Source organism: Rattus norvegicus, chromosome 7, assembly GCF_036323735.1.
Source record: "Rattus norvegicus strain BN/NHsdMcwi chromosome 7, GRCr8, whole genome shotgun sequence".
NCBI lineage: Eukaryota > Metazoa > Chordata > Mammalia > Rodentia > Muridae > Rattus > Rattus norvegicus.
In genome coordinates, this window is record NC_086025.1 from 38770468 (window position 1) to 38788420 (window position 17953).

A 17953-nucleotide genomic window follows, 5' to 3' on the forward strand; every position below is an offset into this window, starting at 1 on the left:
CTATGGTATGGTCTTTCCATCTTCCTAACAGGTGTGTATTATTTTATTTCTATTGAAGGAAAAACATAAATCACAGGATTAAAATAGGAAAAGATAAGATTTAAAATGATTTATAGTAGTACAAGTTGATGTGACATTTTAGGAAATAAAATTAGTGGTACAGAGGTAATATTTAAATAGTAAATTTAATTCAGGAAATATTAAATTCAGGAAAGACTGAAAAACGCAGAGAAGGGAGAAATTTTTTATTATAATAGAAATGTTATCCAATTTTCTCCTGACATTTTGGAGCTAGGTTAATTCTGTATAATATTAACGACAGTGTAGGGTACTCATATAGCTATCCCTAGTATTAATATTTACAATACTGTTTGAAGCAATTAGAGAATGTACAGTTCTTACCCTGCAGAAACAACCATAAACATCAATTGTGCAGACAGTAATGGCATTTCGAACTATTTAAGGCTATTAGTAAAAAGTCCCAATTTTCTGGTTATTAGGCTACATCAAAATTATGTACTTCTGCCATGTTAAAATACTAATATTGTCAAGTAAATTTATGAAATTAAAGCACTGATTTGTTATTTGAGCACGCTATTAAATTCAATGCAAAGTATGTTTTTTGGTAACAGATTAAGGCCTTTACATTTCCAAGCTAAATCCACGTAACTGTAAATAAGAAGTAAAATTGAGAAGATATTTCTTATACCTAAACCTTAGTAACATCTACATTTGTCCAACAAAAGCTAGAATTCTGAGGTTATTCAATTTATACTCGTCCGTTGAACATAATTTCTGAACAAACGTTAAGTCAATTCTCAGGTTACAGTTGTGAACAAGAAAGAAGGCCCTGATTATACATCGAGTAGAAATGAGTAGGAGTCTAGCATCTTTAATCAAGTAAATATTAAAAAAGCTATGAGCATATAACTTGTGTCTGGAACCTAATATAGAAAACTTTGAGGGGAAGAAATATAATTTCAATAGACATGTATGTCCTGATGGTGCATATAAAAGTTTATCAGTGAGCCAAACAATTTTATTTTATTTTTTTGAAATGTCAAGACAATCAAGTTTATTTTCGACCACACTGTGACAACATCGAGGGAATTAATTCAAAGCATAATTCACTCCTATGAACAAGAGTTTGCTTCTGCAAACTGAGTGTATGTAGATAATTCTAAGTTAGGTGTCTGGGTAGCTTCGCTTTTGATAATTATGCCTACACTGCTTTTTCCTCTCCTAATTAAGCATCATCATTACTTTGAAATCTTACCATTCATATTAATCCTAGAAGATAACTTTTGGATCAGTCTACCTGGCCATAAAGCTTGTGCCAACCAATTTTAAACAGTGAAATTTGATCTCACTACTCAGTAGGTACTCATGCTTTCCAAAATGAAATGTTCATTATTATTCTGTGTGAGCATATATGCTATTTGCACATACCTGTCAATTTACATACAGTATAGAATAACTGCACTAACCCAGAAGACTGATGCCAAGTGAAACAGATTAAAAACAACCTGTGTACCTGTTTAATTATGCCAAAGATGTTTTTCTAGGACTTCTAGGAAATGTGCATATTAAAGATATTTATTGAACTAATTTAATTTAATGTACAGAGCTACAAAACAAAAAAAATTAGCCTCCACTTATTAGAAACTTTTGGAACAGTGTGTATGGATTTCAGAAGTCTAGAAATGTAAAATGTTTATTTTTTCTTATGTAGGTTGGCTCTGGTTATTTTGTTTGTTTAGTTTTGCTATTTATTTATTTATTTATTTATTTATTTATTTATTTATTTATTTTGGTTTGGTTGCTTTGGGATTTTTGTTTCTTTTCTGATTTTAGGAACGCGTGAGAGTTCTTGAAACAATTAGGAGTCAAGCAAATGTTTGGGTTTGCTTCCCTGTTTTAAATAAGATCCCCGTCGATGATAAAGTGTGGTTGTTTACGCTTGCACAACTAGCAGGGTTGAGGTTGGATGATTCAGCACCAATCTGCATTTCACAGAGGGCTGCAATGAGAGAAAACTAGTGTGTATGTGTGTGTGTGTGTGTGTGTGTGTGTGTGTGTGTGTGTGTGTGTGTTGCTTTAAACAAGAATGATGTTTAAATGATGGATGGATGGAATTTTAGCAATAAAGTCCGGGCACATTCATTACTTAGATTGTCGAACAGGAATTCTTTTTTCTTTATTTTTGATGGGGGGGGGTTGACGATTGTAAAACAACACTGAAGAATACGGCACTTGCAGACTTTCCCCATATTTACAGAGAAATAAATAACTAGACTGTCACTAAATAATGCCCTTTTGACCTTCTTTACGCTATCACATTTAATTTTCCGAAAATAGGGTAAAATATCAATGCTGTTGAAATGAATAAAATTTAGAGTATCTGTCAACTATATTCATCACAGAGTTGTACAAATACTGAATTTTAACACGGGTTTATGATAGAAATATTCCTGTAGTTACTGTCATGATATCTGTAATTCTTATAAGATTTTTGGGTTTGAAGACACAATGTGGTAAATGGGATAGACAGAGAAATTGTTATGAAAATTTCACTTTATTGCATACTGAATACTCTTCACTCTCTTACAATTCCGGGAAACAGGTGACTGACATTACCACAGAGTAATTTCTTCGGTTTTCAGAGTTTCAGAGTCATTTCAGAGTTTTCTACATAATATGAAGATGATTGATACCATGAAGTTCTTAGAACAATAACAAATATATTTAATGTTGCATGTAATTTTTAATCTTAAATACAATTGTACATGAGTGATACCAGTAAATAAATTTTAATCTTTCAGAGTCCTGATGTCTCCCAGATCCTAGGCTAATATCCAAAGGTAAGTTTGGCTAAAGATTGTATTTTATCCAAATAGATTGTTCTCTTGTTATTTATAAACTTGATGTTTGCTATGTCACATATGCTAAATGCATTTGTCAGCTGTGCATATAATTTTATATAATATCCTACATTGTACACATGTTTTTAATTGTAGAGGAATTTAAATATAGAATTGCATATGTATATTATTTATGAGTTTGGAATTGTATACTTACATTAAGCTACAGGACACAGAAAAATGCAGGAGTCATAATAGCTCTGCTTATGAGAATGTAAAAGTTCTCTCCTATGCAAAGAATCATGTTTGCTCCTTTCTAACATGATCCTAATATCTAGTAAAACATGTATTTCATTTTTGTATTTATTGATTTTTTTTTCAGAGAGGATCTCCCTAGCCCAATAATGTGCATGTTCTGTTTCCTAGATTTCAGAGTGGTGAGATTACATACATGTGTCATCAGGTCCATCTGTGCATTCAAAATGAAAGGAAAAATTTCTTTCTGGTTTTGTTAACAGGCATTACATTGGGGAGATAAACTGATTTTTGCCTACCATTCAATAATTTTCATTATTGTTAAAGGTGTACCAATCTATCCTTAATCTGCAAAATTTAAAGAGAAATGAAAAAAATAAAAAAAAATTCTTTGTGTTCTGGGTATACATGGACATTTCATTTAATGCCTCATGATCAAAAGAATCACTGTTAGGTGCATGTACATACTCATGATGACTAGATGTTTATGTGTTTTCAATACTAGATTAAATGTACAAATCCACCACAAAATGGTGTCTGTGCTCTACACTCTTTTATTCTTTTTAACATACTACTTTTAAATTTGATAGATTAATTATTTATTTAGTGGTTCATGATTTTGACTCTCAGTTTAAATTCCTAGGGATAAATGGTCATTTTCTATTGTTATTGACTATTTTATATAAATGTATAGATCTTTCTGATAGTCTTTTCAGACATTCTTCTTTAAATCTGTTTCCTATTGTTATTGAATAGTGAGAGATTATTTTGAAGTTTTATCATTTCTCACATTACCAACCTACACTACAGCATTCGGTCACATGTGACACAGACCAGAGCCCATGAATCTTGAGGGAAAAATAAATAAATCCCTCCAGTGTATGGTGTTGCTAGAATCTGCTATTCTGTCGAGTTTTGTATTGAATTAATTATCACATTAAGCTTTTTTTCAAATCCTTGGAGGCCTTCCTGGAATATAACTTCATTGTACATCAAGCAACATAAATATTTATAATTCAAAACTGATATAAAGAGCATAGTGTAAGAAAAAAATGAAATAAATAAAGGCAAATTCCTCAGGTTGAATGTAGTGATTTTGAATGACTTCTCCAATATTCCATCTCTAATAACTGGCATTTTAAGTTCTCTCTATTCCTCTATCAGAACCCTGTCACCATACTATGAACTTCATCAGAACGCAAAAATTGCTTCCGAAAGAGTTTGTATCACTAAAATCATTAATATGCATAGCCTATTATGAATCACTCATGTATAGTTGAACAAGAACTGTTTCAAAATAGATTTAGAAATCTTACTAATATGGACGTGACTCTCACTTTAAGATGTTGTAAGATGTTTGAGGGAGGGGTTGTTTCTTTTCCTGAGTTAGCTTAGTTATGAAATCACTTATGCACTCAGTAAGAACATTTTGACCCATTCCTATGCACAATGTACTGTGCTAGAGCATAGAGATCCAGAAATAATGAATTTATATTTTTCCTGTCCTCAAGAACATCACGATTTCCGGACATTGACAATAGTCTTGCCAATGATTTAGGGGAAAATGTTCTGATTTCAATGGATAAGAATGAGAGCCAAGGTAGATTGATGCACACCTAATCATTTGAACTGAAAATTAGCTTCCAAGAAACTAAAATGGTAAGACAAGGGAACTTCCAATGTCCTTGACCTACTAGATAGGACAGTTGTCTTCTCTTATGTCTCTCATAATTGTCTGTATCCCCAGTCACTCCCAGCATTAGTTCCTGATTAGTAGGTGATTGGTTTTAATCACCTACTATATTTTTCTACGTATTTTACTACTCTTCAAACAAGCCTATATATAGCTTTTCAAATCACAGTGAAGACACAACAATGTACTTTAAAGGACCCAAACACACTTTTTTTTATTGGATATTTTATTTATTTGCATTTCAAATGTCACCCCCTTTCCCAGTTTTCCCTCTGGAAACCCCTACTGCATACTCTCCTCAGTCCCTCTGCTTCTATGAGGGCGCTCACACATACATTCACCTAGTCCCACCTCCCTACCCGGCAGTTTCCTACCCTGGGGCATCCAGCCTTCACAGGACCAAGGGCGTCTCCTCCCATTAATGTCTGACAACATTATCCTCTGCTGCATATGCATCTGGAACCATGAGTCCCTCCATGTGTACCTTTTGATTGATGTTTTATTCCCTGGAAGCCCTGGTGGGTCTGGTTGGTTGATATTGTTGTTTTTCCTATGGGTTGAAAGCCCCTTCAGCTCATTTAGTGTTTTCACTAACTCTTTCATTGTGACCCCATTCTTAGACCAATGGTTGGCTGTAAGCATCTGCCTCTGTATTTGTCAAGCTCTGGCAGAGCGTCTCAGAAGACAGCTTTGTCAGGCTCCTGTCAGCAAGCACTTCTAAGCATCAGCAATAGTGTTTGGGTTTTGTGGCTGTATATGGGATGGATGCCAGGAGGGGCAGTCTCTGGATGGCCTTTTCTTCAGTTTCTGCTCCACACTTTGTTTCCATATTTCTTCCCTTGTGTATTTCTCCCCCTTCTAAGAAAGACTGAAGCATCCACATTTTGGTCTTTCTTCTTCTTGTGCCTCATGTGGTCTATCAATTGTATCTTGGCTATTCTGAGCATTTGGGCTAATATCCACTTATCGGTGAGTACATACCATGTATGTTATTTTGTGACTAGGTTACCACACTCAGGATGATATTTTCTAATTCCATCCATTTGCTTAATAATTTCATGAGGTCATTGTTTTAAATAGCTGTGTAGAACTCCATTGTTTAAATGTACTACATTTTCTTTGTCCATTCCTATGTTGAAGGAAATCTGGGTTCTTTCCAGCTTCTGGCTATTATAAACGAGGCTGCTATGAACATTGTTGAGCATGTGTCCTTATTATATGTTGGAGCATCTTTTGCGTATATGCCCAGGACCTATGGCTAGGTCCTCAGGTAGTACAATGTACTCAGTTATTAAAGCTAACTTTAAAAACCTAGTTTTTAATTAAACACAAGGAAAATAGTCCTAAACAGCCCTGATCGTATGTAGAGGCTGAAGAAAGGCTCAATAGTTCATATAGAGCATTCACAGAGGATCCATTTCCAGTCTCCAGCATGAACAATGAATGGCTCATAAACAACTGTAGCTCCATTCCCAGGAACAGCCAGATCATTTGGCCTGTGGTTATCTGCACATGTGCACAGAGACATACATGTGTGCACATACTCAAGTAAAAAGAAAAGCATGATGACATAGAAATTAATCAACCCATTTTCTTTTTTCTTTCTTTTTTTCTTTTTTTAAATAATCAGCCCATTTTGGTTTTTTTTGGTTGGGAGGTTTTTAATGAATTCTTCTATTTCCTTATGTTATATGGGCCTGTTTATGAAATTTACATATTCTTTTTTTATTAGATATTTCTTTACTTACATTTCAAATGTTATTCCCTTTCCCGGTTTCTTGTCCATAACACCCCTCAAACCCTCCCCTTCCCTGTTATGGGTGTTCCCCCATCAACCCACCTTACAGACCCCCAACATTCCTCTGCACTGGGGGTCCAACCTTGGCAGGACCAAGGGCTTCCTCTCCCACTGGTGCCCCAACAAGGTTATTTTCTGCTACATAGGCAGTTGTAGCCCTGGGTCAGTCCATGTATAGTCTTTGGGTAGTGGGTTAGTCCCTGGAAGCTCTGGTTGGTTGGCATTGTTGTTCTTATGGAGTTGCAAGCTCCTTAAGCCCTTTCAATCCTTCCTCTAAATCTTTCAATCATTCCCCCAAAGGGGGTCCTGTTCTCAGTTCAGTGATTTGCTGCTAGCATTGACATCTGTATTGGACATGCTCTGGCTGTGTCTCTCAGGAGAGATCTGAATCCGGTCCCTTTCAGCAGGCACTTTTCAGCTTCATCAATCTTATCTAGTTTTGGTGGCTGTATACGTATGGGCCACATGTGGGGCAAAGTCTGAAGGCCCATTCCTTCAGACTCTACTCTAAACTTTTGGTTCCATATCCCCTCTTATGGATTTTTTCCCCTTTTAAGAAGGAGTGGGAGCAGCCGAATTTTGGTAATCTTTTTTTTTTTTTTTTTGGTTCTTTTTTTCGGACCTGGGGACCGAAGCCAGAGCCTTGTGTTTCCTAGGCAAGCGCTCTACCACTGAGCTAAATCCCCCACCCGGTCATCTTTCTTCTTGAGCTTCTTGTGGTCTTTGGGTTGCATCTTGGGTAATTCGAGCTTTTGGACTAATATCCACTTATCAATGAGTACCTACCAAGTGTGATTTCTTTGATTGGGTTACCTCATTAGGATGATTTTTTTCTAGTTCATACCATTTGCCTATGAATTTCATGAAGTCATTGTTTTTGATAGCTGAATAGTACTCCATTGTGTAGATGTACCACATTTTTTAATCCATTCCTCTGTTGAAGGGCATCTGGGTTCTTTCTAGCTTCTGGCTATTATAAATAAGGCTGCTATGAACATAGTGAAGCACGCGTCTTTGTTGTAGGTTGGAGCAACTTGTAGGTATATGCCCAGGGGAGGTATAGCTGGATCCTCAGGTAGTGGAATGTCCAATTCTGAGGAACCTGACTTCCAGAGTTGTACCCGTTTGGAATCCCACCAACAATGGAGGAGTGTTCCTCTCTCCACATCCTTGCCAGCTTCTGCTGACACCTGAGTTTTTTATCTTAGCCATGTTGACTGGTATGAGGTAGAATCTCAGGGTTTTTTTGATTTATACTTCCCTGATGACTATGGAAGTTGAACATTTCTTTAGGTGCTTCTCAGCCATTCTGTATTCTTTAAATGAGAATTATTTGTTTAGCTCTGTACCCCATTTGTAATAGGGTTATTTGACTCTCTGGAGTCTAACTTCTTGAGTACTTTGTATATTTTGGATATTGGCCGTCTATCCGATGTAGGGTTGGTAAAAATCTTTTCCCAATCTCTTGATTTTGCCCTAATGACAATGTCTTTAGCCTTATAGAAACTTTGCAGTTTTATGAGGTGCCATTTGTTGATTTTGATCTTAGAGCATAAGCCATTGTTTTTTTGTTTTTTTTTTTTTGTTTGTTTGTTTTTTTTGGTCAGGGAATTTTCCCCAGTGCTCATGTATTCCAGAGTCTTCCCCACGATTTCTTCTATTAGTTTAAGTGTATTTATTTGATTTGATGTGAAGGTCCTTGATCCACTTGGAAATAAGCTTTGTACAGGGTGAAAGAATCAATTGATTTGCATTCTTCTACATGCAGACCTACAGTTGAACCAGCACCATTTGTTAAAAACGCTCTTTCTTCCATTGGATGGTTTTAGCTCCTTTGTCAAAGATCAAGTGACCATACATGTGTGGGTTCATTTCTGGGTCTTCAATTCTGTTCCAATGATCTATCTGCCTGTCTCTGTACCAATACCATGCAGTTTTTAATCACTATTTCTCTGTAATACTGCTTGAAGTCAGGGATGGTGATTCCCCCAGAAGTTCTTTTATTGTTGAATATATTTTTCACTATCCTGGGTTTTTTGTTCTTCCAAATGAATTTGCAAATTGCTCTTTCTGTCTCTATAAAGAATTAAGTAGGAATTTTGAAGGCAATTGCATGGAATCTGTACATTGCTTTTGGAAAAATGGCCATTTTTACTATATTAATCCTGCTGAAACATGAGCATGGGAAATCGTCCTCAATTTCTTTCTTTAGAGACTTGAAGTTCTTGTCAGGCAGATCTTTCACTTGCTTGGTTAAAGACATACTGAGATATTTTATATTATTTGAGACTATTGTGAAGGCTGTCATTTCCCTAATTTCTCAGCCTGATTATCCTTTGAGTAAAGGAAGGCTACTGATTTGTTTGAGTTAATTTTATACCCCGATACTTTGCTGAAGTTCTTTATCAGATTAAGTAGTTCCCTGGTGGAACTTTTGGGGTCACTTAAGTATACTATCATATCATCTGCAAATAGTGATACTTTGATTTGTTCTCTTCCAATTTGTATCCCTTTGACTTCCTTTCATTGTCTGATTCCTCTGGCTAGGACACCATGTACTATATTGAATAAGTAGGAAGAGAGTGGACATCCTTGTCTAGTCCTTGATTTTAGTGGGATTACTTCAAGTTACTCTCCATTTCTTTTGATGTTAGCTACTGGTTTGCTGTATATGGCTTTTACGTGTTGAGATATGGGCCTTGAAGTCCTGATCTTTCCAGGACTTTTATCTTGAAGGGGTGTTGAATTTTGTCAAATGCTTTCTCATCATCTAATGAGATGATCATGTGGTTCTTAATTTTGAGTAGGTTTGGATAATGGATTACATTGATGGATTTTCTTATATTAAACCATCCTTGCATCCCTGGGATGAAGCCTACTTGATCATGATGGATGATAGTTTGATGTGTTCTTGGATTCAGTTTGCAAGAATTTTATTGAGTATTTTTGCATCAATATTCATTAGGGAAATTGGTCTCAAGTTCTGTTTCTTTGTTGGGTCTTTGTGTGGTTTCTGTATAAGAGTAATTGTCACTTCATAGAAGGAATTTTGTAGTGCTGTGTCTGTTTCTATTTTGTGGAATAGTTTGGACAGTATTGGTATAAGGTCTTTTTTGAAGTTCTGATAGAATTCTGCACTAAATCTATCTGGTACTGGGCTCTTTTTGGTTGGCAGACTTTTAATAATTGCTTTTATTTCTTTAGGAGTTATTTAGAGGGTTTCTTTAGGGTTGTTTAGAGGGTGTATCTGTTCCTGATTTAACACTGGTACCTGGTATCTGTCTAGAAAATTGTCCATTTCCTCCAGATTTTCTAGTTTTGTTGAATATAGTCTTTTGTATTAGGATCTGATGATGTTTTGCATTTCCTCAAATTCTGTTGCTATGTCTCTCTTTTCATTTCTGATTTTTTTATTTGGATACACACTTTGTGACCTCTGGTTAGTCTGGCGAAGGCTTTGTCTATCTTGTTGATGGTTTCAAAGAACCAGCTCCTCGTTTTATTGATTCTTTGTATATTCAGTTTTGTTTCTACTTGGTTGATTTCAGCCCTGAGTTTGATTATTTCCTGTCTTCTACTCTCCTTGGATTTATTTCTTTTTGTTCTAAAGATTTTAGGTGTGTTATCAAGCTGTTGGCATATGCTCTCTTCTGTTTCTTTTTGCAGGGACTTAGAGTTTTCCTCTTAGCACAGTTTTCATTGTGTCCCATAAGTTTGGGTATGTTGTACCTTCATTTTCATTCTTTATTTCTTCCTTAACCAAGTTGTCATTGAGTAGAGCATTGTTCAATTTCCATGTATATGTGGGCTTTCTCTTTTTATTGTTGTTATTGAAGACCAGCCTTAGTCTGTGGTGATCTGATAGGATGCATGGGATTAATTCTATCTTCCTGTATCTGTTGAGGCCTGTTTTATGACTGATTATATGGTCAATTTTGGAGAAGGTATCATGAGATCCTGAGAAGAAAGTATATCCTTTTGTTTTAGGATGGAATGTTCTATAAATATCTGTTAAATTCATTTGATTCATAACTTCTGTTAGTTTCTCTATGTCTCTGTTTAATTTCTGTTTCCATGATCTGTCCATTGATGATTGTGTTGTGTTGAAATCTCCAACTATTATTGTGTGAGTTGTAGTGTGTGCTTTGAGCTTTAGTAGGTTTTCTTTTACAAATTTAGGTGTCATTGCATTTGGAGCATAGATATTTAGGATTAAGAGTTCATTTTTGTAGATTTTTCATTTGATGAATATGAAGTGTCCTTTCTTATCTTTTTTAATGACTTTTTGTTGAAAGTCAATTTTATTCAATATTAGAATGGCAACTCCAGCTTTTTTCTTTGGGTGATTTGCTTGGAAACTTATTTTCTAGCCCTTTACTCTGAGGTAGTGTCTGTCTTTGTCTCTTAGGTGTGTTTCCTGCATGCAGCAAAATGCTTGGTCCTCTTTCCATATCCAGTCTGTTAGTCTATGTCTTTTTATTGGGGAATTGAGTTGGTTGACGTTGAGAGATATTACGGAATAGCGATTGTCACTTCCTGTTATTTTCATTATTATGTTTGTGTGTCTCTCTTCTGGTTTCATTGCAATGAGATTATATTCTTGCTCTCTGTACACTGTAGTTTCCCTTCTTGTGTTGGAGTTTTCTGTTTATTATCCTTTGTAGGGCTGGATTTGTAGAAAGATGTTGTATAAATTTGGTTTTGTCATGGAATATCTTGGTTATTTTCACTTTCATATATTCTTTAACCAAAAGTTGCAGCTTCATTTAAATACTATTAATCTTTCGATTCATAACTGCTCTTAAATTATATATTATTTTATGTTTTAAGGTAGGCTATATATTATTCCTGCCTGTCATTGAACACCCATTATAGATTTGCTGATTGCTTGTGTATCACAATGATTTTTCTCATTCCAGTGAAGTTCCCTCATAGGGTGCCCTGCAATGCTTTGTTGAGCTTTCTCAGTGAGTTAGAGGAAGCTATCATATTCAGTCCTGGCAAGCTCGTTTCAGACGTCCCTATCAACTATAAGCATGTCTGAGACTGTTGAAACTTATGTGCAACTTGAGATAATTCTTCATTATTTTAGAATTTTTACATTGAGTGCAATTCAACATTTCTCTTTTAGCTTTATTCATGCAAAATAACCCCAATGTTTGCTATTGCTAATTGTACTGTAGTTGCCTTAACTGGAGAATGGCTTATGACTCCTGGCTAGATAAAAGATTTCTGCTTGAGAGAAAATACCAGTGATTTTTTTTAAATAAGCTATCCTGTGTAGCAATATCCAACCTTAAATTTATTTCATTTACATTTACATGCTTACACTTAAAATATGGTTGGAACTGGAAAATATCATCCTGAGTGAGCTAACCCAATCACAGAAAGACATACATGGTATGCACTCATTGATAAGTGGCTATTAGCCCAAATGCTTGAATTACCCTAGATCCCTAGAACAAACGAAACTCAAGACGGATGATCAAAATGTGAATGCTTCACTCCTTCTTTAAATGAGGAAAAAGAATACCCTTGGCAGGGAAGGGAGAGGCAAAGATTAAAACAGAGACTGAAGGAACACCCATTCAGAGCCTGCCCCACATGTGGCCCATACATATACAGCCACCCAATTAGACAAGATGGATGAAGCAAAGAAGTGCAGACCGACAGGAGCCGGATGTAGATCTCTCCTGAGAGACACAGCCAGAATACAGCAAATATAGAGGCGAATGCCAGCAGCAAACCACTGAACTGAGAATAGGTCCCCTATTGAAGGAATCAGAGAAAGAACTGGAAGAGCTTGAAGGGGCTCGAGACCCCAAAAGTACAACAATGCCAAGCAACCAGAGCTTCCAGGGACTAAGCCACTACCTAAAGACTATACATGGACTGACCCTGGACTCTGACCCCATAGGTAGCAATGAATATCCTAGTAAGAGCACCAGTGGAAGGGGAAGCCCTGGGTCCTGCTAAGACTGAACCCCCAGTGAACTAGTCTATGGGGGGAGGGCGGCAATGGGGGGAGGGTTGGGAGGGGAACACCCATAAGGAAGGGGAGGGGGGAGGGGGATGTTTGCCCGGAAACCGGGAAAGGGAATAACACTCGAAATGTATATAAGAAATACTCAAGTAAATAAAAAAAAAAAAATATGTTTATGGTATAATGGAATGTTTTATCATACATTTGTATTCGCTTTTTAAAATAAACTAAGGGGGGTGGGAAATGTAAAAAAAATAAAAAATAAACGAAATGCTCTGATTCAAAAATTCACACACAAGTAATGTTATATAGATGGAACACTTTACCAGTACATAAATATTATAATTAATAAAAAAGAGCTCATGAATCTTAAGAGAGCAAATAGAAGTATATGGAAAACCTAGAGGGAGGAAAGGGAAGGAGGAAGTGTTATGATACATTATATTTTCTCTCTCTTTCTCCCTCTCTCCATTCTTCCCTCTCTCTCTTTCTGTGTGTCTGTCTCTGTCTCTCCCTCTCATACGTGTGTGTGTGTGTGTGTGTGTGTGTGTGTGTGTGTGTGTCTATTTGGAGGCTTAAACTGATCTTTGTTTAACTGGTAAAATTACATGCCATTAAACTGTGTTTATTCCTTGAAGCAGCAAAGTAATGACTAAGTAGCACACAAAGTCTTATTACTTTGGTCATGAAGCAAAGTAAGCCAAATAATTGTAGAACAAAGACTGCATAATACAATAGCCATAACTAAAGGAAGATTAAAGATTTTATTATCCTTTCCAACCATGATTAATGCTACTAAAACAGATATGATCTTTCTGAAAAAAGTTCCAAATATTTAGAATAGCTATTATTACTTCTCCTATAGGATCATTGATAATGAAAAATTTATTGAGATTTGTGACATGAAAGACATTATCTAAATAGTCATAGGAATCAATATGTGTGCTATTTAATTGGCCTAATTGTTGACAAATGAATAAATAGTATAATTGAAAATAGGCAAAAGGAATGATGAAGATTTTTAGGCTAGTAGGAGGCTCTGGGAGGTTTTCAATTTCAGAGTTCTGCCTGAAGAAATAATGTTGCTGGATGAAAATTCATTGATTAAAAATTTTACCTAATTATATCCTCAACAATGTAGATTATGAGGCTAGAAATTAGCTTTACATTGATCCTAGATGTCCTAAGGAAAATTTTATCATATTATTATACATTGTTTATTATTTATAATACATTTCTCATATTATTAAACATTATTTATTTGGATATATGTCTATGCACACATAGCTGTGTATGAGGTGTTGCACAACACTATACTGACATTGGAAGCGAGGAGAATTTGTTGGGTGCCTTTTTCCCTTTCCATCTACTTTTTTGCAAAATGGGATTTTTCTGAATATGTAATAATAATAATAATAATAATAATAATAATAATAATAATAATAGTGTATTACTGAGCCATCTCTCAAACCCTAAAATTTCAGTATTCTAAAGAAATTACATACTTTTGTAGATAGAAATCTTTCTTTTAATAATTTTATTTTTCTTGGATATTTTATATATTCACATATCAAATGATATCCCCTTTCCTCACTCTCCCCTTACCTCTCCTCCCTCCATTGCTTCTATGAGGATGCTTCCCAAATCCACCCACCGACTTCAACCTCAACGCCCTACATTAGGGAAAGGAACATGCATAGGACCAAGGGCCTTTATTCCCATTGATGCTAGACAATGCCATAATCTGGCACATATATGAATGGGGTCTTGGGTCCCTCCATGTGTATTCATTGATGGTTTAGTCACTGAGAACTCTGGTTAGTTAATATTGTTCTTCCTATGGTGTTGCAAACCCCTTCTACTCCTTTCAGTCTTTTCTCTAACTCCTCCACTCTGGTCCCCTTGTTCAATCCTCATCTGTATCAGTAGGGCTCTGGAAGGTTGGGAGACTTTTAATGACTGCTTCCATTTCTTTAGTGGTTATTGGATTGTTTAGACAGCTTATCTGATCCCTATTTAACTTTGTTACCTGGTATCTGTTTAGAAAATTGTCCATTTTCTCCAGCTTTTCCAGATTTGTCGTATATATGATTTCCTAGTAAGATCTGATAATTTTTTAATTTCCTCAGATTCTGTTGTTATGTCTCCCTTTTCATTTCTGATTTTGTTGATTTGGATACTGTCTCAGTGCCCTCTGGTTAGTTTGACTAAGGCTTTATCCATTTTGTTCATTTTTTCAAAGAACCAGCTCCTGGTTTTGCTGATTCTTTGTATACTTCTTTTTGTTTCTTCTTGGTTTACTTCAGCCCTGAGTTTGGCTATTTCCTGCTGTCTACTCCTCTTGGGTAAATTTGCTTCTTTTTGTTTTAAAGATTTCAGGTGTTCTGTCAAGCTGTTTGGTTATGCTTTCTCCAATTTCTTTTAAGACATGTTTATATGTGTATATATGTATTCATATATACATACATATGTAACTCAGAATACTTGAAAACAGAGTATTTACTCTCTAATGTAACTTCTAAGCTGCTTATTACCATGGATATTTATAGATAACATAAATTATTTAAAATATCAAAACTAGGTTGACTCAGAGGTGAAAGTCATAGGTTTGATGTATTGTGGTGAATGAATGCATTTGGAACTCATCCCTGTAAAGAACTGTCCTTTCAAAGCCTGGGAGTAGTCATGATCTGAAATATTGTGGAATACTATAGCTGAAAATCATGATCAATCTTCTTCCTACCCAGCAAAGGGTCAATATTAATGTTATATCTAGGCAAGAATTTTCTATAAAAATGAATAAAGATTAGTTTGAACAAAATTTCCTTAGGCAATAAGATATATCTACATAACTATTGAATCATTTTTTTTTTTTTTTGGAGCTTGGGACTGAACCCAGGGCCTTGCGCTTGCTAGGCAAGCGCTCTACCACTGAGCTAAATCCCCAACCCCTTGAATCATTTTAAGACAGCAAATTCATAAATGTATTTTATACTATTCACAATTCAAGGGAACTATATTTGAAATCGAAATGATAAATATGTCTGATCTCTAAAATTTAAAATTAACTATCTTATTTAAGACTGATTATAAAGTCCCAAATGACAAATCTATCTTCTGTTAAAACCAAACAAAAGTAAAGAAGAAATTCTTTATTTAGCATATCAAGCTGTTTTTATTTAACATCATTTTCAAAATCCAATCGACTTATTAGGTGTGTAGAATGGTTACGGCCAAGAGTCCAATAAAAAGTTTGTAAATGTTATCTTGGTTATTGTCAATTATTGAGGAATGAATATAACAACAACCTTATAGTTAATGGGAGTATCATAGGAAATGGTGTGTCAAGAGAGGAAGAATCCATTCAATGGATTAGAGGGAAGAATGGGACTTTATGTGACCTGTAAAGGAACCTCAGAAGAAAACAATGGAACACCCCCATACAGTACATCTTGTTCTGTATTAACTACTAGGACTGCTTCTAGCACAGGGTCAAATGCTTTGCCATCTGAGAAAAATAATGGACATGAATATTCTTCAAGAAAAATATTCTTCTATTTTATTACTGTACCTCAGGTATAGTCAGTCTCTGATTGCACCGACCGCAGGAGGCCCTTGGCTAGAATTGCTCTATGCCATCAATTTCTGGAAGATATGACAGGAACTAGAGTCTGTTTATCCAGTAGTCAAAGGACCTGACAGATTCCTCATTTCCATAAGCTTCATAAGTGATATTTGTCTTTGGCTAGATACAGAAAAGCAGCAAATTATGTCAAATAAAATGAACAGTTTAGATGCAAAAGAACAGAGCCAGAAATTGGTGTCCCAGAAACAGAGACTTTGAGAGAAAATCCACAGTGAAACCTTAAGCTACTCTAGCAGGGGAAGAAAATGTATTTGTGATAGAGTTGTAAGACTAGAATAGACAGCTTTATTGGAGTTTATGAAAAGTAGACTCTAAGAGCTACAACTACTGAAAACACATTTCAGCTAACATTTACAAAATTGTGCAATTATTAATTCCTCAATTTACCCATCTGGGTTTGTACATACTCCAAGATATAACTGGATTATATATGGATAATTCATATATTTATGCTATATTTTATTTGCTCAGGAATTTTAGCTTTCTGATAATCAAGAATGCAGCAAAACAGCATAAACTATGATTAATTTAGTTTATGCAAGTCTTATACTCACTTGAAGGAAGAAGGGATCTCCAGCTATTATTCAGCAAGGAGTACATGAAGCTGGGGATATAGCTCATTTGATAGAATATTTACAAAGCATACAGGAGTTTCTGATCCCAAACAATAGATAAATAGTTCTTGGTGGTAAATGTATATCGAGTCAGCATGAGGGAATAGGAAAAAGAGGATTAGAAGTTCATGATCACTCTGAGCTACATAGCCAGACACAGGCCAGCCTTGTGTACAACTGGTTCTGTCTCAGAAGGAAGATTCATATTTAGTTGGGTTCTTGTGTTGGGACTGGGAGAAGTATTCATGCACAGAAGTTGCCCAAGTCATTAGGTTCTGAAAACATCTCTAAGATGATGATCAGCGAGAATATCCGGCCCTTTTCACTCAAAATCCAGGCAATGAATTCATATAGCTGCTTCAGGAACTCTGAACATGTACTTTGGAGAGGAGGACTACTAGCTCAGTTGGATCCAGTATTGGGACACTTCAGCCAAAATTCCCTATAATCTAAATTCCTGACTCATGACATGCTTAAATGAGAAATGTTGCTTCACTTTGTTGAAATTCTGGTACCCCCTTACAAAATAACACATAAACAATACTTCTGAAAACAAACCCATGAATTCTGTACATTCAGAAACAAATTTATTATTCCAAACTTCGAAAATCAAAAGGATCTAAATCAGTTAGCACCTAATGGAAATGGTTCACAATTTTCCACAAAGGTAATTTGAATCTATAAAATTAGAATATTTTGTCTTAAATAACTTGACCTGCATTATACAACTAATTGCAGCTCATTTGTTCCGTAACCTAAATGTCAACCTATTACTTTCAGAAAACCTGCTACCTCTCTGAATTCTGAGGACAAAACCACTTTTTTTCTACTTTTTAAAAAAGTCTGAATAAGCATTATCTGTGGGATGAAAAATGTATAATATTTATCTACTATATTTTAATGTAGATTTAAAAATAGTTAAAGAAAAAGATATATATATTATAGGAATGTGGAAAGAAGAAAAATTAATTACCTAAGAGTTGATCTTCATTATAGATTCTGATGCATGCAGTTTTCCAAGAGACATGAAAAACCATCCACACAATGATAGACCAGATTATGATTACATGAAAGTTCAAGTTGGTGAGCTTGCAAGCCCATTT

The 17953-nt window shown here is 35.3% G+C and overlaps 1 protein-coding gene across 9 annotated transcripts in view; it reads left to right on the top strand.

Moving 5' to 3' along the window:
• The window catches only part of Mgat4c (MGAT4 family, member C), a 764987-nt gene that overhangs the window by 174351 nt on the left and 572683 nt on the right, over positions 1–17953 (top strand). For all 9 annotated transcript variants that reach the window (XM_039078699.2, XM_063263216.1, XM_017594737.3 and 6 more), the window contains one exon: positions 2823–2861. The gene's annotated coding sequence lies outside the window, so the exon portion shown is untranslated. The remainder of the gene's footprint in view (positions 1–2822; positions 2862–17953) is intronic.